Source organism: Corapipo altera, unplaced genomic scaffold, assembly GCF_003945725.1.
Source record: "Corapipo altera isolate COAL_440 unplaced genomic scaffold, ASM394572v1 0, whole genome shotgun sequence".
Classification (NCBI taxonomy): Eukaryota; Metazoa; Chordata; class Aves; order Passeriformes; family Pipridae; genus Corapipo; species Corapipo altera.
The window spans coordinates 87835452-87860702 of NW_020884872.1; the positions used below are offsets into that span (position 1 = coordinate 87835452).

Sequence of the window (25251 nt, forward strand, 5' to 3'; positions counted from 1 at the left end):
GTAAGATGTGCCCAGATGAAGGCAAATGAAATCTTGAAATGTCTCTGGCTGCTTTTTCAAAATACATCGAAGAAGCTAATGCTCCACAGAGAAATGACCTGTTAAATTTAAAAGACAATATTGACACAAGAACAAATGGAAAGATATAAGTGTGAAATGCGAAGTAGGTGTACACTTCTAAGCCAAAAACTATGCACATTTATTTTAAGCTTTGATTCCCATTCTTCTACTAGCAGAGAACATGAATTCATGATTCAAGGATTCCTTTACAGTCGTATTATCAGTTATGTTCCTAGAATCACAGCGGAAAAAAGGGCAGGCTTATTTACTGTCAATAGTACTTTTCCCTGCTAAAATACAACAATCTCCAAGAAAACTAGGAAGTAATCTTACCAATTGTATCAGGGTTCACTAGTCTGTGTCAGAACACAACTGACACGGTGTAGTTTTTCTAAACAATGAACATAAGTGGGAAGTGGGGATTTTAATTAAGATGGGGATCAAACAGAGGATCTGTGATGCAATGTCTCTCCCAGTCTGCTCTCGGCAAATCTTCAGCCCAACCTCTGAAAGGTAAAATCGAACTCAAAAAAGACAGGGGAAAACTGACTTGCATGTCAGAGCAAAACTGAAACTGAAGGTCAGCAAAGGGAGAAAGATGCATGTTTTCTTTCAGAAGTAAATATACCTTGAAAAGACAGAACCTGATCCTTTTTTTATGAGCTAGGGCTTAAAAGAAATCTTGGTTATGGAAGATTTGCATCAGGGTTTGCAAGATTTCTCACTCCGGACCAATTCCACAATCTGAAACTGGTAAACCACCAATAACAAAGATAATAAATGCTTAAAATTCCAAGACACAGACTTATAATGAATCAATAGCTTGTTAATACTACCCAGAAGTTGAATCATGCTGGTTCTGATGAAAAGAGAGTGTGGAGAAAAAAAAAAATTAAAAGGTCACCTTTTTTATGCTAAAGGAATGCAATGCATTCAAAACATACTTAAAATACCTTCAAAACATAACAACGAGTTGCATGGATCCCCCTGGACGAGATATTCAGTAAGTATGTGTGAAAACCTAATTTCCTCTCTTAGTGCTTATAATCTGAGATGAATCTACTGAATGGATGGCAGGAGTCAGTAGATGATAAAAATCGAAAATTTCTTCTGAAATGTGACTGATATCCTACCAGAGTAACCATAGCTCATAACCGTAGCTCATAACCATAGCCATAAGCATAGCAGACCATGAAAAAGCATGTTTCAATAAAAATAATAATTTGCCTTTAATGAGTTGTAATGGGGCCTCTGTTTGAGACTACCTATTTAGTTTTAATTAACTCTAATGTTTTTGAGCCAAGGGTCTGTCTCGGGTTGTCTCATCTCTACGTCCCCTGAAATTTCACCCAGAGCTCTTCAGTCATTTCCCAGTATGAAAAGAGAAGAATAAGTTGTTCTTCAGTGTTAAAATAAGTTAGAAGTTTAGATCCTTTTGTGGTTTTATTTGGTTTGGTGTGTGGGGGGCTTTTTTTGTTGTGGGTTTTTTTCGTGTGTTTTGTTGTTGTTGTTGTTTTTTGTTTGGCAAGAAAATGGACTATGTGTCAGGACCATGCCTGTGAAAATTGACCTAAATTTGGCCAAGCCAGAAAGCTTTAGAAAAGAATCTCACTTCTCATGTTCTGGGGATATGTGTTGAACTTCAACAGTAAAATAAAACAGTAGGTGGGAGAATGACAGAGACTAGATGAGAAGATGATGGGAGAGATGGGACAAAAACTGGAAACTAGGACTGGCCTTATGAAGGTGTTGGATTGACTGTGGGGGAGTAGAGAAAGATTTATCTAAACAGTCTGGTGTGCGTGGGGACAAATATATTGGACAAACAAAATAGAAATGGCAGATGTATGGGAAGTGACAAGCTGAGACTGAGCAAGAGATGCTCCCTGTAGGACTGGAGAGGTTACTCCTTCACCTTCTAGGATATTATAAAAATAAGAAAGAAAAAATTAGGTTCTATTATGATGAAAATCATAGCAAATGATAGAATAAAGTAGTACTTCTGTCTTCAGGTTTGGCCAGTTTACAGTCAATATAACTTTGGAACATACATGAAATTAAGAGGAAAAAAATTGAGCTGCTGTTGCTTTAAATGGTGGGTTACTGACATATCCATGACATATCTAAATTATCTTTGTACATTCATCATGGTAAGATCTGTATTTCAAAAGGAGACTCAGTTTACTTAAGACTCAGATTACATAAACTTGGTGCATGAAGACAAATGACATCAACCTCCTCTTGAGTGAGTGTCGTTCTTTTTGTCAACCAAATGAGGAAGCAGGGATCTGTGGAAAAACATCACCAACTCAGATAATTAAAATCCATTATAAGGTATATATGCAAAGGGCAATAATTAAGGTGACACAGCTGGCATCCACTTTGGCATTTTGCAGCCTTCAAATGCTTAGACTTGCAAATTTCATTAGTGTTCTTTTTAGCCTTATTTTTGAGTGTTTAATTAATGTTGTGTATTGTTTGTATAGAGGTAGAGCTTAGAAGCCCTAGGAAAGGATTCTGAGGTTTTGCAGTTACAACACAGAATAGCTGTCAGAAGCCCAGATTCTTCAGTTACTACTGACTTGGACTACATTTGAAAAAAACTGAGATGTATGAATTTTGTCTGGGAACACAAATAACAGTGTGTAGTCCCTGACTTGCATATTTAGATTGTGTGCTTCTTCAGAACTGGAGATGCGTTATCCTTGTACAATTTCTACTATCCTTTGTTGCCACCTTAGGACTCAAAATTTTGTGCTGATAAAGATGGTGAGTACTAATTTGTAATATAAAACTTTTAAAATCCTTAAGCCTTGATGGTGCATGTCAGAGCTCCCCAGCTGGATGTTGCAGGCTGAGCGCTGTTAACAGACAATAGGGATTGTCATTTGGTTTTGTTGTAAATGCTTGTGGTTTTGAAGACATCCGTGCTTCTTCCCATAGAGCTTGAAGTGATTTGGGCATGCAGTAGTGACTGTGAAAGTTTCTGGCTTCTATGCATTTCTTACAGTATTAGACAAGCTGCTTGGTTTTGCAACACATGAACCAGCTAGAATCATCTTCCCTGAAAACGCTTCAGTGACTGTCACTCATCACCTCAGGCAGGCAGGCCAACAGGGACAGTCTGTCTGTCTTGTTCTTCATTCGGCAGTCCCCTCTGACTGAGCTAGGAGAAAAGGACTTTCTCAGGTCAGGAAACATGTCTGTGGAGCTAACTCCCCGTGGATGCCAGCCATTGCTCTGCTTTGGCTTTCAGGTCTCCAGCTGCAGATCTTGGAAGTCAGAACATTCTTTGGCAGCTGTGTCTCACCCTTCTTCTTTAAACTTATTTGGTATGTCTAATAAAGGGAGGTTGTGTGATACACTTAAGTTTCTGCAGTATCCTGGAAGCCTGGATAAAAGATTCAGTGAGAAACAAAAAAAAGATAACAGTAGGCTAAATTTGTTGTGGTCTGCTTGCATGGAAGTCTGTAGACTTACACCTGCAATGCCTCTGGTCTAATGTGTGTGGCAAACTTGTGACTGACAGGAGTATGTGGCTCAGATTGCAGGCACATGGATGAACTGCAGGATCAAAACTTTCCATTCCAATTCAAATAACAAGAAAAGTCATCTCACAAGCTCAGACAAACTTTGGTTTCATCAGCTGCCTTCTTTTGATCTGCACTAAGTACCAGTGATCACACTTTAAACGATTACTTTGTTATGTAAGGGAGAGGTGCTAGTGTAGATGTTCCTAATGACGTCCCCTCTCCCACAGAAGGTGACACCACAGCAAACAAAAGTAGTGGGCATAGCTAGCAAAACTGTTCTCTTACAATCAAAGTGTAAATAACACTTTGACATTATGACTTCACTGCTATATAATGCTTTCTTTGGGGTTGCATCGCAAGCAAAAAGGAAGATTACTTTAAAGAAAACCCAAATCTCTGTGGAGTAGAGGTCTCAAGTGTGCTACTTTATTGGCCATCCTCCAGAGCAACCAGCAAACTGCAGCTTAGCCAGTAAGTCTCTCAGGAGCGCTATCCGGCCTTGATGAAAGTGGAGGCTTTACAACAAATCTAGAGAGTTTAGAGGCAAGCGGAGATCAGGTAGAAAGTAAAAGGAGCTAACCAAAATAGATATAGACATCAAGGGCATAAATTTATTTTGTAAAATAACTTATTATTGACAAGGAAAATGGAATCTCTCAGGACTTCAGTGCAAGAGTTGATGTGTCGCCACAAAGAAAACTGAGTCAACCAGGTGAAAGTGAGGATTATGGCAAGAGTGGTGGCATAACCAGGTAGAGTCAAAGTTCCCTACTTATTTGGCTTTTGCATGATTATGTCCCATGAGCCCATGAAACTGGTTGTTTTGTGCCATGTTATCTATGTCAAACTAACAGGTTGTGAAGGAAAGACCCATGGAAAACACGCAGGTAAACAGCAAAAGGGGCAAAATGTATCCTGGTTATGCCAAGTTCTGTCTGGGTTGACAGCTAGCAGGTGTCAGGGTGTTGTCACTGTCTGTGTGTAGGTTGCACATGTTTTTTGAGGCCTGTGTGATTTGGATACGCCAAATTGTCTAAGAAGAGGCTGTGCTTCACATGGTCTACTGGTAAGTCCTGGGTAAGTACAAATTCTGCTCTATATACTGCCTGTAAGTCTACAAAAGAGAATTTTTCGAGTATTTTATGAAGTAGATCAAGACTTAAATACCTTGTTTGGGAAGTGGTTTGCAGAGTGCACTTAAAAGGGAAAACTCTCATTCCTCACACTGTGCAAAGCAGTAACTTCAGCTGCATTTCTGTTGTTTTTGTGATCTTCTTAGTCATCACATTACCTTACAGGTTTGGGAAAGAAAACAAGGAAAAGATATAGCCACTGGCAATCTCTGATCTGAATTTGTTTAATAATAGCACCCTGTTTACTTTTTTTTCATGTTTCCACACTCATCTTCTGCTCTGCAACTACTTATTAAGCCTGAGGACTGTCTGCTGAAGGAAACTTAGCTTCTGTAGTAGGAAGGAACCACGTGTAGTTCCTACCTAGGCTAATAAAAGCTTAAGCAGAATTACCAGTGGTGTGAATATAGTAGCATATACTCTGAAGATAATTTTTTTTAATAGCTCTAATTTCTATATGTACACATGGTGCAGAACAAAGTAGAGATTACAAAAAGAGGTGATGAAGCCTCGGTATCCTACTCCCTGGCATAACATAAATTACCATGAAGGATACTGAGCAGAGGAGGAATTGGCCTACTTATCTCTTTAGATCTTTTTCTTGGGTATGCTTATGATACCTGTTTGTTACAGAGATTAGTCATGTATCTGCAATGTTGCATGGTTTTTCTCCATTTGTACACAAGGATGTGCTGCTCCCAGTGGAAATAAATAAATAAACACAGTAACTCCTGCGTTTTTTCAGTACCAGTGTGTGGTTTGGATCTGTGTGTGTCACGATGGAGCTGTGAGTTTAGGCTTGGCACACTATTATTGGATCATTTAGGTTGGAAATTATTACTCATAATTAGCGCTAATAAGGTGGTGCCTTGCCATTGGGTGTACTGATAAAAACATCAGGTGGAAGCCTTGATCTTGGTCTATATAAGACGTGGTTCAGGTATGATTTTCATTTATGGGCATTTATTGGGATTTTAATAACTGTATGGCCTAGGCTGGTTGCAGCTTTTAAATCTGTTTAGCTTTTAAATCTGAAACGCATCAGCCAGAGATTGTGGCATCCCTGGTGACTATGCATGGCATACACAGGTTAAGAGCAGAAAGGCTGATTCCTGTCTTTTTTCTATTCATGAAGAGAGACAACACAATGAAAAAATAGGATGATTACTGAAATAAGCAGCATTTCCAGCATACCAACTGCTTCTTTGTGGCTGAGCATGAAGGCATCATCCTTAGCCTAAATTTCATTATGGAGGCTGCAATGCTATTCTTATGGATTTTGTAAAGTTCTCCTTGCCAAATGACAGCATGGGAGAAAACATCACTGTGCTTGAGGGAGTTCCAGCCTGATGAATAGCAAATGGTGATACCTGGCAGACTGCCTGCCTGCACTGTTCCAGATACACCACTATGCCCTGCCTCAGGACATTCAGTGAAGCTGGAGATGCTGCAGCTCCTAGAGAGAAATTTCTTTGATCCACTTGAACAAGAAAATGTGAGCACCATCCCACAGAGGTTATCTTTCTGTGACTGTAACTTTTTTAATTTGTTTTTTTGAGTAGCATATTCTCTGGCAGGAATATCTAAGGATCAAAATAATAATTTTTGAGCATTGTCCTATTGGTGTTTAGGTGTGTAGGTTCACAGCATGGCCCTTCAAAATCACCAGCGCAAGTGATTTCTTTCTGGCTGGCCAAGTTTCTTACCCTCTGAATTTTTCTTGGCAGTTTCAGCTCCTGTATTGCTCTTAATCCTGCTACCCACGATCCTCAGAGTAAGCATTCGTTTGTCTGCATCCACTGAAGGTTGTGGTCTGGAGGCTGTGCTCCAGGCACACCTGCCTCACAGGGGACAGCACTGACCTGAATACACATCACAGCACTCACAGCCACTTACATCAGGAAACAAGTAAATAAATAACTGCAGCATTGCAGTTAAGTAGTCAAGAGAGCTTGGACCAAGACTAGATCTACCTATCCCCTGGGGTGTATGCTAAGCCTTAGGCTCCTTCTTTTTGGCACAGTAATTTCTAAATAGTGTGTTGCACTGTGACAAAATTCCTGTTGAAATTTTTTGTCCCTATTTCCTTAGGTACTTTCATGATTATTCATGATTCTACTTTCATCTTCACTTCAGGCACTGCTGAATTGCCATGGCAGTTAAAGTTTGTTCTGCCTCTCTGGCGTTGACTACTGCTTCACATCACAGCTATCAGAATGAACAGGTGCTGAGGCTTCTACCTAACAACAAAGCCAAACAAGTAGATAGTCAATAAAGATGCATCTGAGGGAAGACACTTGGTTTGGGAGAGAAGCAGGCAAAATGCAGGCACATGTTTCCTTCTGCTGACTTTTCTAGAGGGATCAAGTGCACTCTCAGCAAGTTTGCAGATGACACAAAGCTGTTTGGTGCAGTTCACACACCTGAAGGATGGGATGCCATCCAGAGGGACCTGGACAAGCTTGAGGAGTGGGCCTGTGGGAGTTTCTTGAGGTTCAACGAGGCCAAGTGCAAAGTGCTGCATGTGGATCAGTTGGTTTCAATACAACAGCTGGTTTCAATACAGATGGGGGATGAATGGATTGAGAACAGCCCTGTGAAGAAGACTTGGGAGTGCTGGTGGATGAGAGGCTGAGCATGAGCTGACAATGTGCACTTGCAGCCCAGAAAGCCAGTCATATCTTGGGCCACATCAAGAGCAGTGTGGGCAGCAGGTCAAGGGAGGTGATTCTGCCTCTCTACTCTGCTCTGGTGAGACCCCACCTGGAGTGCCATGTCCAGTCATAAGTACAAAAAAGACATGGACCTGTTGGAGTGAGTCCAGAGTAGCGCCACAAAAACTATCAGAGGGTTGTAGCATCTCTGCTATGGAAATAGGCTGAGAGAGTTGGGGTTGTTCAGCCTCAAGAAGAGAAGGCTCTGGGTAAGACCATACAGTCTTCTAAAGGGGCACCTGTCAGTACGTAAAAGGGCTGCAACAGAGCTGGAGAGGGATTTTTGACAGGGACATGGAGTGACAGGACAAGAGGGAATGGCTTTAAACTGAAAGAGGATACTTTTAGATTAGATGTTAGGAAAAAATTCTTTCCTGTGAGAGTGGTAAGGCACCAGCTGTGGCTGCCCCATCCCTAGAATTGTTCAAGGCCAGGCTGGATGGGGCCCTGAGCAACATGGTCTAGTGGAAGGTACCCATGGCAGGGGGTTGGAATTAGATGATCTTACAGGTATTTCTAAACCAAACCGTTCTAAGGTTCTGTGGGAGCTCCAACTTGAGGTGACAGCTAACAGCTGCAGAATGGAAATGTCTTAAACTGATGCAGCTGTTGCTAAGTGACTGAGCCAAATTTAGCATTTTAATTTAGCAAATTTCACATATTAATGTAGCAAACAGGTGTTAATTTATTACATTAACTATAAATATATTTATGTTCCTTTTTTCCACTTTGCATTTGAGACTGCCTGGCAATAGTGTGAGGAAATTGATTTGAAACTCTAATATTGTCTGGTTTCACCATTCTTTCTTAGTTGATCTGGTTGTATGGTTTGTATCTTGCCATCTGACTCCTTAATTGTAGTTTGCAATGAAGAAAACCATATAATACTTGAATTGCAAGCTAATCTCTGTTATAAGCAAATGAAATAATTATTTGGAAAACTAATCAGGAAGCATTCAAATCTTCCTTGGTGATATGCCTACTTTAGTTGTACAGCTTGCTTCCTTCTAGATCGCAAGCATCAGCGTTAAGATTAGCCCAGCATTGGGAAAGCGCTTACTTGGCATTTCATGATCTGAATGAGTACTGCTGGATTTGTGACACCGCTCCTCTGCCAACGTCAAACGGATTTAGGCATAGCAGCCCTCGCATACTCGTGCTGAAACCTGGTCAGTCCTGAAACAGCATGTTAAAACAAGAGCTTACAGTTTGATGCATGGCTGAGAATTCAGAGACTGATACAGATACCTTGCAACTGGATACCCATGAGAATAAAAGAGCTGAACTGAAAGAGATTAAGCAGCTCTTTGTAAATTCTCCCCTGTGAAGTCCAAGGAACTGAGAGCTTCATTGTTTTGTAACCACTTGAAAATTAAAGGGGGAAAACAATTACTTCAGCATGGTCTTCTTGAATACAGTTTTATTAAATGTGCTCTTCCCAGAAATCTAGGCATACAGGCAAAAATAAAAAATCCTCAATACACAGATTTCACAACAGAGCATTGTCCACCATGGAACTTAAATGTTCCCAAACCCAGTTCTCTGTCAGCAAGCAGCTTTCCCACCCTGTTTCAAACACAGTCCCCATCCATCATCAGCTGACTCACTTTCTGCACTGTTTTTTGAAAATTATTTACCTCGGGCCTCTAGGCCCTTTTTCTCTATACAGCCATTTACACCTTCCTCTCTGGGTAGGATAAAGGCCACCGTCAACAGAGAATTAAGTTTCAGCATCCTGTTTTTCTGCAGGGCTGCTGTCTGCTAACACAAAGCTTTTGGACAGACACTGCCAATCTGATGCAAATGGGAAAATTAAATGTTTCTTCTCTATAGTTCACCTGCCTGTTGAAGATTAGTTCTCTGTATGACTGCAGAGCGGGGTCTCTTCCAGGAGGTTTATATTTGCTGCAATTGGAAGCATTCAGAAGCAACTTAAAGGATTGATCTAGCCTGAGAGCAGAACTGGGAGGTAGGAGCTCCTGAATTCAAAAGGCATTATTGCAGTAGTTTTGCTGCACAGCCTGAGGCTACAGGTTGAGCTTTTACCTCATTCTCCCCATCTGTGATACAGTTCATAGGAAGGTTTGGTGATTAATTTATGCTGATGAAGTTAATTACTTGGTCAGAATTTAATAATTTGATAAGAATTTCTATATATCCCAGGAAATGTGGCAAAAAGAAAAACAAAATAACCAGCCCTAAAACTGATAATTAACAAACCGAGACAAGATGGTGAAATTCAGGATAGAAACCTCATCAAAGATATTATGGCCAGTTCAGCCAGTGCAGCTTGACATTCCTCTGATTTCAGAGGCAGCTTGACAGAAATGTAAAGTTAGAGGATGGTATGTTCCTGAAACTTCAGTTTTACCCTGGCAGTTTTGGAAGTTCAATGTGGTGTGCTAAGGCAGCCAGTGAAAAAGTTCAGGGGATTGTATGTTGTTATTTAGTGGTTCTTGCAGGTATATACAAGGAAGCAATTGGAAAGGATTATGCAATGAAATTAATTTATTAAGATTTCCTGTGTCCTGCAGAACAATCTGTGACTCATAAGCGATTTGGACAGCACTGAGATGTACATCATATCAAAGGAATTCTGCAGGGCCAGCTCTCTTGGCAGGCTTGTTGTGATCTATATCTCCAGTGTAACTTTGGTTATAGTGTGACCAACCAGTATAATTAAATTACCAGTGTCACTGTCCTCAGCAAAATTGCCCCTTAGCCTGTATAGCTCCCTCTGTTGGACTAACTATTCAAGCTCTCTTTGCCCTGCAAAATGGGTGCTTCATCTCTCCCACTTTTTGATGAGTTAATAATTTGAATTATCTTGCTGTTTTTATGGTATTTTGTCTGCTCCAGGTTAGTTCAAATAATGTTGCTGAAGACCTTTACTTTGCACTTTGACAGAATTTAACTGCACTGATGTTTGAAGCTGCTATGAAATCTCTCAAATTTAACATAGTTTTTCCAAAACATTTGAAGTCAGCTACTCTATAATCTTTTTGTTATTATCCACTTAGTCCCCCTTGGATACAATGCAAACAGGTAGAAATGAAGGGTAGTGGTTTCATATTTTCATGGCTTGCTTGTGAAACATCTGAAATGCCTGGAGACCCCATGTCTGTCAGTGCTCTGCAGTTTTTGGTTGCTATTCATGTAACCCAGTGAGGCAGAAGAGCAGAGATAAGGGAAAGAACAGAGGAAGATTTCTCTCGGCAGTTTATTCTCCAGGGTTTTGTTCAGTCCACTTTTAAATGGCTCTGGCTGCTGAAGTGATTCAAGCTATGACATTTTGGCAGGGTGTGAAACAAAATCTGGCGGAGGTGCTACGACTGAAGGGCTGTTTTTGTTCTCTCTGAAATGTGTAGCAAATCTCTCACTGGCTTCAGTCAGAACAGGACCAGGTCCTCCGAGTCATTCAGTTTGAATAAGCTCCACAAAGCCAGGAAAAGAATCTAATTTTGTTGTACCATTACACTGTTAAAATCTCTTTCAGGCTCCCCCTCCTCTGTTTACAGTGTCCTCCCATGCAACTAAGACTTTCTGTGTAGAAAAAATGAGCTGGTTTTGTTAGGTTTTGAGCAACAAATAGCCCTGGATTAGTAGTCCCTGTCTGATGTCTCATTCAGACTGTCCCTTGTATTACCTAGCTTTGTTTTTAAGCCCTGATACTGGAAGTGGAAAATCTCCAGATGCATACTTTAAAAAAATCAATAAAGAGAGGAAAAGCTAATTGATTTTGAAATTATTTTTATTATTATTTTCTTTATAAGATAGCCCATTAAACTTGGGGAGTCCCTAATGAAAGGTAAGTTTGCTGCAGCCTTGTTTTTCCAGAGTCATCTCCCCTTGATGTTATAGCTTTCTTTTTTATTTCTCCCCACATATAGGTAAAAGGAAATTTTAAAAAATAACATAGTTCTGAATAATTTGGATTAATTTCAGAAGCGTTATTCTGGTTTTCTTACTGGTTTAGCAGGAGTTGTTGAACTCAAGTTACGAGTAAATCCATTTCCAATGTGTTACTCCACAGGCTCACAGAGGAGGATTTATCTCATCACAGATCTACAGTAAAACACAATAAAATAAATGGAAAAGTGATTCTGAGTGTCTGTTATAAAACCTTTTCAACTCTGTAAGCTGAATCCTGGAAGGAAAACCTGTCGCAGACGTGTCTGTTGGGAAACCTGTTCCAGGCAGCAAATTTATATTTTGAGCAATGTTATTTTTTTCTGAATTCTTTGTATTGAGGAGAGAAGCTTAGAGTCATGGTTCGGGTCCAGTCCAGAGAAGCTGTTCACACCTGAGGCCAGGACAGTCACTCAAACAGTTCTAAGAAGTCTCTGCCACACAATGTTCCAGGCCAGGACCACTTACTTGTACTGGTGGCTGAACAACAGCCAGCAACCATAGACAGTTCTGTGATTTCTGCAGGTATTTTGCCAGTCGGGAGACAGGCTCTCCTGTGCTTGAGATGTTTGTCTGCTGTTACTATGCTGCCTTCCACACTTCCTTCACTGTCAGCAATTCTTTCATGCTCCAAAGGCTCAAGTGAATAAGCAGTATTTATGACCTCTCCCTTCCCCCACACCTCTCAGCGGTGCCCCTCTCGCTCTCCCTGGGTGCCTCGTTCTTTGTCTGCAGCTGCCTGTATTTTGTAAAGTAGAGCTGCTGTCATGATTCTTCACGATGAGACTGGTGAGGCATTGGAATGGTTGCCCAGAGAAGCTGTGGATGCCCCAACCTTGGAAGTGTTCGAGGCCAGGTTGGATGGGGCTTTCAGCAACCTGGTCCCTGCCCATGGCAGGGGGTTGGAACTAGATCATCTTTAAGGTCCCTTCCTTTCTAAGATTCTATGATTTCCATTTGAGACGGAACACTGATCACTAAAGGAGTGTCTAGACCATATTTGTGTCCTCACCTTAGGTTGGCTGGTGGGATCAGGGAAGGAAGGGACTTTCAAAAGTGAAGTGAATGATTAAATAAGGCGGGGGGGTGGAAGGAAGGGGAAAGGAGAGGAAATAGGACTAGATGTTTCAAGAAACAGCTGGAGAAGAATAGGGGCAGGGATGCATAGGGGCTTTCTGGACTGCAGGCAGAGGGAAGTTCTGATGCGACTGGAGTTGGAGAAGGAAGGAGGAAATTTTGAGTCTAGTACCTGCTTTTTATATCTGAAAACAGACTTTTCTGTTATGGTACTCGTTTCCACAGAGTCTTGCACAACGTAGGATTAACATACATAATGGTCAGCCCCTGGACTTTGCATAGCTCCAGTGACTGACCCAATGTGTTTGAAACTTATACCCCCAACCACAAAAAGAGCTTCTGACATTTCAGTTTGTTTTTTACCTAAGACTACCAGTGGCTGGTCATATTTTTTTGAAAAACAAACTATTTGCATCATTGAGAAAACATACAAAACCAGGATCCTGTGGAGCTCCAAAGAAACCCACCCCATGTTTTTAAGCTTGAATTAGCAGCATGCCTCAAAACTCAGATATATGTGTTTAAATTCAGCTATTAGCTAATGAATCAAAGACTGACCTCACCGTTAAGCCATTGCCCATCTGTATTTTATGACTTCCAGAGATACACAAGGTTTCCAGAATCGAATAGTCATTTGCGGCTTCCCTAGTATTCCCCCGACTTGCTGACTGCTCACCAAAGCACTGAACGCTCTTAGCTGTCTCTGTGCAATTTCCTGGCTAAAGGAGATCTGGAATGTAAAAGTGTATTCATCATCAGAGGTTTTGCAAGATTCCAGGACTTCAGTGAAGCGGTAAGAGATGATTTAAAATTGGAATGGCATGAAGGTTCCTCTAAGTTTTCAGTCAACTATAGGGTAACTTAACCAACAAGAATGTAACCCTTAAGGAGAACCTGAATTATTTGGGATTTTAGTATCACAAAAATGTACCAGGTTGTAATAACTGTTATAGCTGTACCAGACAGATCCTGGCCCTCTACTGTGAGCCTCTCAGTACAGAAATGGAGGACTAAGTGGCAAGTGGGAACATGTACAGTATGACGCTCTAACCATTTATCTGGAGTGAAACAACTGCATAAAGCCAAATACTGAGAAATGGTAGCGCATAAGCTGGATTTTCGACTTCAGTGCTAAGATCAAACAAGAGTAACCCAGAGCTAGCTTTGCTAAAATGGTGACCCTGGTTCCTACTCCTGTATTTGAACTCATACTGGGCGGAGAAATCTTATCAAACCTTTCTCCATGATGTTAGGAGGTGCATGTCCATGTTAAATATGCATCAGATGTAATGTGCTTCTTGTATACATTTTGGAACTGATTTTAACTTCCGTTGTGATGGGTATTACACACTACCTAACATCAGGATATGTAAGATGGGAACCAGATGCTGTTCTTCACTAGTCAGGTGTTCTGGTCCTTTTGTTATTTTTTACTTTGCTTTTCTGGCACTAAAACACCCTAAAACTTACTGAGGAAATGAAAAATAACTGCTGACGTGCTTTTGTGTGTTTGTTCGGGAAAAGCATCGGTGCATCACAGATTTACGTCCAGAAACACATTCCTCACTGCTTTAGTCTGCTGTATTATCTGGACAAAATGAAAAGGAGTTAGTTTTGATTTGAAAGTGTTTTACATACATTTTGCAGAGGTGTACAAGCTTACATGATATGTAGGGCAGTGATGAATCATAGTGTGTCTTCTTCATCACTTCACACCACTATAACAACATTACTTTGCTGGATTGACTTCTGATTTACTGGGTGAGAAACCCCCAGGCAGTGGTATGCTGACCCACCATCACCTTCAATTTTGCTTGCTGGTGCTTGCTGTTTTCTGCATCTTTGCAGTGAGATCTCTGGCTGAGGAACTTTGAAACTGTGTATTGTATAACTGTAGGACCTCTTTTTTTCTTTTTGTCTTTTTCTTTTCCCAACTACTAAGACCTAGAGATTTGTAATTAGTTTTCGAGTCATTAATGAATTCTGGTTTCTTCCTTATAGGCTGCAGCCAATTTGTCTCTATTTGCTAGAGCAGATTAAAGGAGTGGACAGGTTATTGCAGGTGACTAAGCTGGTACATCCTAACAAGTTACTGTCCCTCAGCTAAGTTTTAGCATCTGTGATTACACATGTTCTTGTGTTCCCCCTGCATTGTGTCAGCCAAGATATATGGGGATTTGATTTGGCTGAAAAACATCCAGAAAAAATCTTGGGTGAATCAGTTCCTTGATCCCTTCCCTTACATAGCTGCACAAATAGCTGTGCTGGCACAGTGCAGGGAATAGCTCAGGAACAGAGATGCACAGCAGAGTAAGAACTATTGATACTGGTACTGCTGACAAAGAAGAAATCATCAGGCTATGCCCTACAGCAGTGGTAGTGCTCATTCTGCCGTGTGTCTGAAGGGGAGCAAAATACAGTTCTTATGTGATCACTATAAAACTGATTGTTCAACAGAGTTGGTCTTTGAGGCTGGGGTCTGGTGCCAGGCTTCTTCCCACAGAACACAGGAAACCCTTTGGAGGTGTAAGAAATTCCCTTTTTTGCCCACACTGGAAAAGAGCCATCTGACTTTAACCTGATTACAAGGCAGGATGGATCCTTTCCCTGAAAACCCCCTGAACACTTTGCTCTGAGTGCTTAGAAATGCAAATAAAATGATTTACATTTCACTCATTCCTTTCTCAAGTACCAAATTGTGGTTTGCAGTTGTAGCTTTATATCCCATTCTGGTGTTGTTCATGGACATCCTCCTCCTTTTGTTTTGGAACTCCCTCTGAAATATCCAGCAATAGTTTCAGACAAAGGAATCTCAAAATTTGGGTAAATTTAGAAAACTGTAAGTATTGTAATCCCAGAATATCCCTTCAGGAATCTTTAGGATTCCACATTACTGCAGAGTAGGATAATAGCAAAAGGTAAGAACACAGTTCTGAAAGTTTTGGTGAGATCCCTTGGCAGTAAATATACAAAGGGTTAATTGAAAGAATTTTTGAACTGAGTTAACCTGTGTATTGATTGTCTTTCCTCATTTTCAAGTGGCTTTAAAGCACCTATAATGGAAGTCCTGGTTATTTCATGCTTCTTTAAATACCTTTATACAGCTAGAGAATGGGCTCTTAGTGTCACAGAATCCAGAATGGCTAAAGTTGGAAGGGACCACAGTGGGTCACTTAGTCCAACCTCCCTATTCAAGTAGAGTCGTCCTCAAGCATGTTGCACAGAATTCCATCAGGATGGTTCTTGAATATCTCCAGTGAGGAAGACTCCACAACTTCTCTGGGCAATCTGCTACAGTGCGTGGTCACCTGCACAGTAAAGAAGTTCTTCCTCATATTCAGGTGGAACTTTCTGTGGATCGTTTTCTGTTTTCTCTTATTACTTGGCACACTGAAAAGAGTCTGGCTCCATACTCATGGCACTCTCCCTTCAGATACTTATAGACATTGATGAGGTCCCCTCTCGGTCATCTCTTCTCAAGGCTGAAGCTCCTGCAGCCTTTCCTCCTAAGAGAAATGCTCCAGTCCCTTAATCATCTTTGTAGTTCCCTGTGGACCCGCTCCAGAAGCTCCATGTGTCTCTTGTACTGAGGAGTGCAAAACTGGACACGGTACTCCGGATTCAGCCTCACTAAGGCTGAGTAGAGTGCAGTACACCAGGTATGTATGGACCAGGCCTTAGGTCAACCACTGCAATTACCTTACTCGTCCATTTTCCATGGGGTTGAACGGATGTATTTGGCAAAATAACTTGCCAAACAAGGCGTGGTTTTGCATATTCTCTCACCTGGCTTCAAAATTTATTTTTTAAAATTATCAGGGTGTATCCATATTTCTGAAAAGGCTTTGGGATTTCAAGTGTGGTACAAAAGGAAGTTAGTCTTCAGGTCTCAGTTCAGGGCTGAAGGGTAACTGTTGGGTTTTAACTCCACCTTTGATGGTGCCCCCCTTTATGGATCTGGCATTTAAGCTGAGCTGCCTGGTTTTCGCCTCAGTTCCCCGCCAGCAGCAATCCTGTAAGGTCCCATGTAACTGTGGGATTCTTGATACAGGCTGGTTTTGTGGCTGTCTTTGAAGCGAAGTTACTGATATACTACCCTGAACTGACACAAACGCCTTTATGTTGCAACCAGAGGACAGACTACGGCCAGACGGTGCTTGGGGGAGCTCATGCCTGTGTGTGTGTGAATTTGAATCCAATTTTAAACGTATCCAACAGAGGGAAGCGATTCCAAGTATTCAATTCCACAGCAGGTTCAGCTGATTGAAATCAGTTCTGTGGCAGTCCCACTCTATCAGTCCTAGACTCGCATTCTCACTTCCTCCATTTGTTTACTTTTGCAATGTTAATCTTCTGCTGGTTTAGCTCCCCAACAAACTTGTCACTGGAACTTGGAAATGTTGGTACAAGGGGGAAGGGGAAGACTGTGGCAGCGCCGTCTTAATCAGTCGTATATATGGGGAATGTTGTCTGGGCACAAAAGGCAGGTCTGGTGTCCTGTATTATTTGTCGCTCTTGCCTGTATCTATCTGCTTCACTCAACATTTCATTCTTGTACATCTAGAGAGCACGTCTGCAGAGCACAACCTCGCCATGCCCGTGCTCTGTTCTGGAGAGCAGTGCAGCTGTACGTGCAGTCAAATCCCTCCTCTTTTCCTCTCTCGGCAGAGCACACGCGCTGAGCTGAAAACTCCTGTTAACTAGGGTGACAAGTTTCCACCAAGCTTTAGATCACGGGGAGAGGGAACACCCGGATCCCGGCAATATAAGGTATAGACGCCTCGGCTTTTGCAACACAGCGGCAAGGCAGAGCCCTTTTTATTCTTGCCTTTTTTGGATCTGCACGCACACAGCGCTCAGCACAATGGAACCGGCTCAGCGATAGCACAGCGCGATACGGGGAGCAGAAATAAAGTCATTGCGGCGCCGCTCGCCAAGGGTGTGATTGCCGGCGATCCACTCCCCGCGTGGCGGCTCCGCCGATGGCGTGATCGCCAAAGACTTCTACGTCCCAGGCCGGCGCCGCTCCCGCCCTCTGCCCTGCGGAGCCGCGGGGCTCTGGGCAGCCGCCACTTCCCGAAGCAGCACTGGGGAACACAGTCCGGAGTCCCGATCTGCCGCACCCGGAAGGTACCACCCCCTCCCCCCCAAAAAAAACTTTCCGCCGCGGGCCCCTCGGCTGCGATGCCGCGCCCGGCGACCCGATCGGAGCGGGCAGGACCGGCCCCCCTGCCCGGGTGCCGCGGGCCCCGCTGCCCACCTTGGCGGCCGGGGGGCGGCGGGGCGGGCCCCCCGCAGCCAATGGCCGCGGCAAGGCGGGCAGGGTGCGGGAGGCGGTGCCGGGCCCACAATAGGGGCGGTGGGAGGGACGGCGGTGTCGGGAGCGGGGCCGGGCGCGGAGCCGCGGGAGAGCCGGGCAGCACCTTGCGGCGGGCGGAAGGTGAGTCCTGCCGCGCCGGGGAAGGGGATTTCCTCCCTTGTTTTGTAACCGGGAAGTTTGCACAGAGGTTGAGCGGCTGGCTTCTTTTTTCTCCCACTCCCCCCCCCACCTCCTTCTTTTTTTTCTCTTTTCTTTTAGGAGGGAGGTACGGAGCCTGCCTTCCCCCTCCGCTCTCCCCCGCCTCCTACCTCCCCGGCTCATTCATTTGATAAAGGGAGTTGTCCTCAGCCCCCGGGCTGTGCAAGCGGGGAGCCGCTCGGGGTCTCGGGGCAGAGGTTGGGGTGGGAATCGGGGCTCAGCCCAGAGTTTCTGCCGAGCACCCCGTCCAGGCTCCGATTGGAGAGGCGGGCGCTTTGGGCAAACACAAAGAATTGAGGAGCTGGACCCATGCTGGGCGATGGGGTGATGAAGCTCTAGGCTTTGTGTGGCTGGTGCGGAGGGATGGCGAGGTGGGAGCTTGTCTTTTAACCCCTCCGGCCGCGCGTGTGTACGAAACCGTGGCTTTTTGCTGCTGAAGTACTTAAAAGCAAAGCTGAACTTAGGATCGTGGGATGATTCAGATGGGAAGAGACCTCAGAAGGTCTCTAGTCCGGCGTCCTTCAAAGCAGGGGCTTCTGCCAGGGGAGTGGATAGCAGTGAAGGAACATCGGAGATGGGTGGCACCTCTGGGTGCTCTTGAGTGCTCCTGGGAGACCGAAGGAGAGGCAGCACCAGCAGGGCGAGTCTTCAGGGGCAGCAGCGCTTCTGTCTTCCACTGTGCATGGAAATGCCCTAATCCACAGCTCTTCCATGCCTGCAGTCCGTGTTCTTGATGCTTTTGTTATCCAGAGGGCTTAAAATTCATGATTGTTGGGAATAGCTGGCTCCATCCCGTATGTGTGTCACGGTGCATCTGCTCCTGCTGAGCATTACTTGAGCCTTATTCCGACATTGCCTCCAGGAGGTTTTTTCTTCAGGAACAAGATTTATAAATAGGTGTCAAAACCTGGCTCTTTGCTTGGGACCTGTTACCGGCTGTAAGGCTTGTACTTGATGTGGTAATTAAGTATGAGATACATGTGTGTGTGTGTAAGAACAATCGTAAAAGCTGTTTAGTTAGCCAAGATTTTAATTTTCAAAGTGAAAGCAGGTATTGTAGTTGGGTGAAATGGCTGTGTCGGGCTCAGACGGAAGAATGTTTGTTTTCTTTGCTTGCAATTACTCTTTGTACAGTGGCTTACTGATGCCTTTCACTGAACTACCTCCCCCTTTTCTTTACCTGGAGTTTCCTGGTGTTGCGCACATTCACTGGCCAAGCAGGGAGCATCTTCCTGTTTGCTGCTCTAATACTTCTTAGTGTGGGTGTGTTCATCTTGTTTGCAGCTTTTTAGGGTAAGGCTGGAAAAACTCCTTGTGGAACAGTTTGTGTGTGTGTCCAGTGGATGCTTGGAAATTGCTTTTCCCTGCGCGCTTTCTGTGGATAAGTCAGAAGTGAAACTCATTTCTGCACAGAGAACAGAAGGTATGGTGGGAATTTAAATATGTCTGCGTACTGATTCTGTTTAACTCTGGATTGCCTGTCTTGTGCCACGGGGAAGAATTTGTTCTCAGCTGTACTGTATAGCAAAGGTGGAGATTAAAACTGGAGGCTGATAAGACATTTTTTTTGTTTTTAGCCTTTTTGAGTCCCGTGGGGAGGAACCAACATCTTTAAATGGGATGATATAACTACCATTCTTTGATTTGAAAATGAAAACCAAAAATAAAATTGAAGACCAAAATGCTCTAGTATCATGACAGCAAGAATGCTTTTACTGGTTTTAGGAAATATTATGTGCTCTGGATGTTGCTCAGAAAAAAAGAATAAGGAGAAGTGAGGCTTTTAGTTCATACTTTTCTGTGCATCATGGGGATATTGGAAGAAATATGCGACAAGTTCAGTATAAGTGCCGCAAGTGAAAATATATTGTTTGTTGATTGTGTTTATGACTGCCTTACTTGTACTAAACTGAAAAGTGATGCTGGCTCTTTTTGCCTGAGAGGTCAAAGAATTGCTTGATTATCCTTTTCCAGGTCTATGGAGGGAGACTTTTTCTCTCAGCTTTGACTCCAATGCGTAAATTTCACCTAGTTTGCTAACTAGTGTTTTGTCTTTTTTTGAACATGAGTGAGCTGCAGTGTGACTTCTTTCCTTCTTTCTCCCTTTTGTACACCTGTCTCACTTCCTTGGTGTGGGAAGTTTTGTAGTTTCCAAAGCTAGTTTTTATGGTCCAGTTCCCTTACATTTGTAAGAGGGTACAGAACCACCTAGAGCTAAACCAGACTTTTCTCTGTAGCAAAATACAGAAGTGATCCAGAGCTCCACCCTTAAAGCGATCTGGTTTTACAGTTCATCCTGTCAACAGCAGATAACAGAAGCAAATAGACTTGTAAAGGAACTGATTGGTCTGGGTGAGGAGGTACAAGACATAGACTGAAACCAGGCAACTAAAAATAAGTCATATTTCTTTAACGCCTAGGCAGGCATTAGCTCTTTTACAGGTACAAGAATACCTCTTGTTGGCTTTTTACCTCTATGGGAAGGCAAAAGAATATTGTGTGCCAGAATTGTGTTGTGTGAAGGAGCCTTTTTCTATATCTGGCAAGAAGCTGAGCTGTTTTTCTCAGCCTGATGTCTTGGCCTGTATAGGAATTGGGGAGAATGTAGGCATGTTCTGCTTGATGCTGAGGGCTTGCTCTTATGGAGAAAATAGTCTAGTGTGTGACTCATGCACTTGTACAGCTCTGACCTGGGAGGAACTGCTTTGCACCCCTATTCCCAGAGGTGGGAATGGGTGGGTCCATTCCCTTTGGTGGCAGTGGAACTGGGGCTGTCAGCAGATGCTCACTTATGTGGCCTATAAGTCACTGGGATCAGATCTTCCCTTCTGAACTTAAGGCACATGGTGTTCTTTAGCAATGAATAGGTTAAAAGTACCTAATGCTGGTTGTGCTAACCAGGTTTTTACTCAAACTGAAGTTTGAGTTTGAAATTCTTGCACTTGGGTGCAGCTGTGCGCAGCATGTGTAGAAGTGGATGTTATGGCTGTGAGGGGTAACACTCAGTGCTGCCAGTGGTGATGACTGCTCCTGGCTTTGTGCAGGAGAGGGAGCTTACTTTTGTCCCATCCCTCCTCGGGCACATCCTCAGAACTGGGAGTGGGAGTCTGGGTCCTCCCATGATCTGTCTCTTTTCCAGCATGACAGTGGGGTGTGTGTCAAAGTTTCAGGGCCCTTCATGGGTTTCTCTTGATGAAAACATGGATGCTCAAAGCTGAACAAGTCTCCTCAGGCTTCCATTATGATCAGCAGAGAGAAAAAGGGCCTTTTAGGATGTGCTTTATATCATCCTCCAGTAGGCATATTCAAAATAGGTCAGAGAGGTGCAGTCTAAAAATGCTGATTCCTCCTGTAGTCACCCTGGTCTCCTCTGTCTCCCATGTGTTGTGTTATACATGGCAGCAGGTAGCTGAGAGGAGTTTCAGCTGCTCCCCTCACTGTGGGGATGCAGGCAGGTACCACTGCTAACAGATCCACCAGAAAAAGCACTGTTTTCACCAATTCCCTTCGTTTTAGCACTTGTTTGTTGGGATGGGGGAAGAGGAAACAAACAAACAAAAAGCTATCTGATTAGTGTATTTTTGGGGGAATTTGAAGAAAAAGTTGAAGTTCAGTTCTGGTTTGTGCACTAATATACATTTTCAGACTGGCAACCCAAGTGTTCCAGTTTCCACTTGTATACTATCAATCTCATGCATATAGTCTGAGAAGCAGGTTAAACAATAACTTCCCTTCCATGGTTTCTTTCCTTCTTGCAATCTGTACTCTTTGGACCTGCTATATAGGTAGTTTGTTTTCCTCTTAAGCTGGTGTAACTGCCTTAAAGCCATTCTGTTTCCTCCTTCCTGCCTAGAATCAGTGAAGTAAAGTGATGATGAATCTGGCATCCCTTTATCATCTTAGGTTTAAAAAAAAGGAGGAGGGAAAAAAGTTAATGGTGAAGAAAAATAGTCCTAATCTGGGAAAATCAGGACGAATCGTAAGACTGCAGAAGTAGTAGCTAAATGTACTTTCTGAAAAGAAGTAATTTCTACCAAAGTAGCCCTCTGTGATTTCAATTGCCACGTGAGAGACAGTGCATGTAATATATCGTGACTGCCTTGAAGTGTACGACATCTAGCTGCAAACAGTTCCTTGATCTAGGTGGGGCTGTAGCTGTGGGACTACGAGGAAGTCAAGTGGCAAGTACATGCTGCAGGCAGGTGGGTCTTAAAGCCTTGTTTCATGCCTTTTCTTATTTCTTTTCCCATTTTGTCTACCTGTAACCTAAAAGGAAAATGGTGGAGCAAAATAAATGCTATTCGTATTATGTGCGTTTTTGGGATGGAGGAGTCATACAAGTTTACCTTAAGGCATTGTCTCCTGCTCTTAAGACCTTGATGCATGTAGTTACAGTGTGTCTGCCTGTGGATTACAGTTGATGCCACTGGATGACTTTACAGATGGCAGCAGAGAGAAGGAAAATCAAATACAAAAGGTTACAACGCAGTTTGACAGACTGGCTTGCTAAGGTGTCGCAGCACCACTTTGAGTTACTTTCTCTAAACATCAGTAGGGCTTTGAACTATCAACTTGCTTAATGACTGTAATGGCACACAACTATTTTAGATGATGCTTCACTTAGAAGACAAAACCTGTTTCTCAGGGTTTATGTTGTATTCATGAAATAAGAGCTGGAGTGAGAAATATTTTTATTTGAACCAGGGACTTGTTTCAGGTGTTTTTTCTCCCCATTTACATATAGTGTAATGCGAAATACCTTATCACTTCTTTAGCATAAAGAAATTCCAAGATAGATTATTGTTTGTACCCACATGATCCCAAATGCACATTCTCTGCTGATCTACTTGGCCACTTAACACAGGCTCTTCTGTAGAAAGCATAGAGAAATGATTCCTTTTGTAAAACACTGATTTAATTTCCCCAGCTATCTGTAAGTGAACATTATGTTGTTTCACAAACAAGTTTTAACTTAAAGGTTTTGTGCTGGGATGATTCTATGATTTACCTTTAGTAGGTATTTCAAGAATGTCTTATTTGAACCATGCTTTGGAGAGGCTAGAAGTCACAGATGAAGGTGGAATTCATGTGTCTCCAGAGTTCAAACTTGTTTGGGATGAAGGAAAAGCTGATTTCCTTCAGCAGCAGAAGTGGGGAATATTCCAACCCCCCTTTCCCAGTTCTGTGTATACTACCCAAGCTGTTAGATTCATTCAGCTCAAGGCCCTGTGCTAACCTCTGTGTAAAGTGCAGCATGTGTCTGAGGCTGTTACTGAGCTCTCTAACACCAGCATTTAGGTAGAGGGGGGGAAAAAAATGAGGCCAGGCTCATAATATATCCTTTGCTTTCTTGTTAAACTGCTCACCTGAGTCCGAACTCTGGTGTCTCTTCACAGTAGAAGGTGGATTTGTCAGGTAACAGCTGCAAAGACCGGGGAGTTCGAAGCACAAAGAGGGATTAGCAGCAAATGGACACATCAGGATTTGAAATGCAGTATTGATTAGCTCATTAAAATTAATAAAACACTCAATTATAAGAGTCCCATTACATTTTGCAGTTCTTCTGGAAATAAAACAATTTATGTGTTCTCATCCTTTCAGGAATATCTCACTCAAGACGAATTTTAATGTCATTTTCCTTCTCGAACCACAGAATGTGTTAACTCTTAATGGACCCTAGGTTCGTTGTGTTTTATTTAGTAAAGCTTTGTTTTTAATAGGCTACTGTTTTTAAGACACTGGAAGATGTAGTCGTAGTATTATGTCCTAAAAGGTTGCTTGAAGAGAAAGTGATCCAAATAAGTGTGTAATTGGACTAATGTTGCTGTAGGTAGGGTCAAAAATCAAAAAGCAGATATTGGTATACTGGCCAGTTTTTAGCAAATTGGACAAGTCTGTTTCAAAACACAGCACACAGAGGGGAAAACCCCTTGATTCAAACTCAGGAACTGAAGGAAAAGTGTGTGAAAGGGAATGTTGTTCCTAAAAGGGAAAAGTGTCAAATTTTTCCTGATTCTTCAGAAATATGTATTTGGCCTTCATAATACATAAATGTGATTTTTCAGGCTACAGATCTAATTGCCTTGTGGAACTTTAAATGACTTAAAGCTAGATTTCCAATGTGGCTTCTATGCTTTACTAAGTATTGTGATTTTTTATTTTTAATAATATCTTTAATAAAGGCTTTGCTTGATAAGGTTTGAGCCACTTGACTCATGGCAATTCTCTCTGAAATGAGAAATTGCTCTAGGAATATTCAGTTTTCATGCAAGAGAGAGGCTGGAGGAAGATAAAGTCATAAAACGAAGATCCTGGAATGATTGTTAAGTGGAGGGCACTTCTTAGGGATGCAATCACTGCTATTTCTTTTTGCCACAGAAGTTTGATAGGATTTTCTTGCCACACTGCCCAGGAGCGCTGAATCTTCTTTTAACCACAAAATGCTAACCACAAGCTTATAATTCATATTCCTGTTTTGCCCTGCCATTGTTCTCCTCTTCAGTCCTGCTTTGGAATAAGATGTGCAATTCAACTCCAGTGTTGCTTCTCTGGCATCGTAATCAGAGATCAGAGATGATAACAGAAAAGCTTTGGGAGCCGAACTCAAAGGAGAGGCCTAGAAGTGAATTGTGGTAATGCCACAGAACCCTTCCTCAAAACTTTTCTTCATAATCCCCTCTCTGATAATCAAAGTCATTGGTAAGGTTCTTTGGTAAAATGTATACACGTTGTGGGTGTGTGTTAAGGTGTTTGATGCTTTCTGTTAAGCTCCAAGATTCTGGAGATGTGAAAGCTATGCAAAAATATGTGTCATATAAAAGAGACTTCTCCCACTCCTATCTGTAGAGCGAAATGACAGATTTTTATCCAAATGTGCCTTGAAGACTTAAATAATGAGATTTAGGCACGCAGAGGCTTTCGTTTGAGCCTCCAGTTCCTAATTTTGTGTGAGGAAGTGAGGGTATCTACTACATCTTAACAATAAGTTACTACCATTATAACTTCATTTTCTAGAATCACTGAAATCTTCACTGAGTAGCCTTAAAGAAAACCAGAGAAGTGAGGGGAAGAAGGACAGGGAATTGCAGCAGCAGTAAAAAGTATTGTCTCACAGTTACGTTAATCTAGTACAAAAATCTATATTTTAATTTCTAACTCATCAAATTTCTTGTTGTTGCATCAGCCTATGTGTCTTGGTAATAAAGTGTCTGGGAAAAATTGCAGTCTCTTACATTTGTATGTGCTATAAATTCTTCTGTGCAATTTTGACTCCCTTGGTAACAGAGAATGAGTAAAAATGCTGTACC

The 25251-nt window shown here is 42.5% G+C and overlaps 1 protein-coding gene and 1 long non-coding RNA gene across 6 annotated transcripts in view; one reads left to right on the forward strand and one right to left on the reverse strand.

The window, feature by feature from the left end:
* Positions 1-10210: 10210 nt before the first annotated feature.
* LOC113959471 lies at positions 10211-15717 on the reverse strand. The gene is made up of 3 exons (XR_003531827.1): positions 15093-15717; positions 13897-14014; positions 10211-11505 (listed from the first exon to the last, which is right to left on the reverse strand). It is a non-coding gene; the product is annotated as an uncharacterized LOC113959471 (long non-coding RNA).
* Positions 15718-17123: 1406 nt separating this feature from the next.
* The window catches only part of PAK1 (p21 (RAC1) activated kinase 1), a 77144-nt gene continuing 69016 nt past the window's right edge, over positions 17124-25251 (forward strand). Inside the window, exon 1 of one of the 5 annotated variants that reach the window (XM_027668137.1) lies at positions 17124-17196. The gene's annotated coding sequence lies outside the window, so the exon portion shown is untranslated. The other 4 variants (XM_027667824.1, XM_027668062.1, XM_027667902.1 and 1 more) reach the window with 4 other exon arrangements.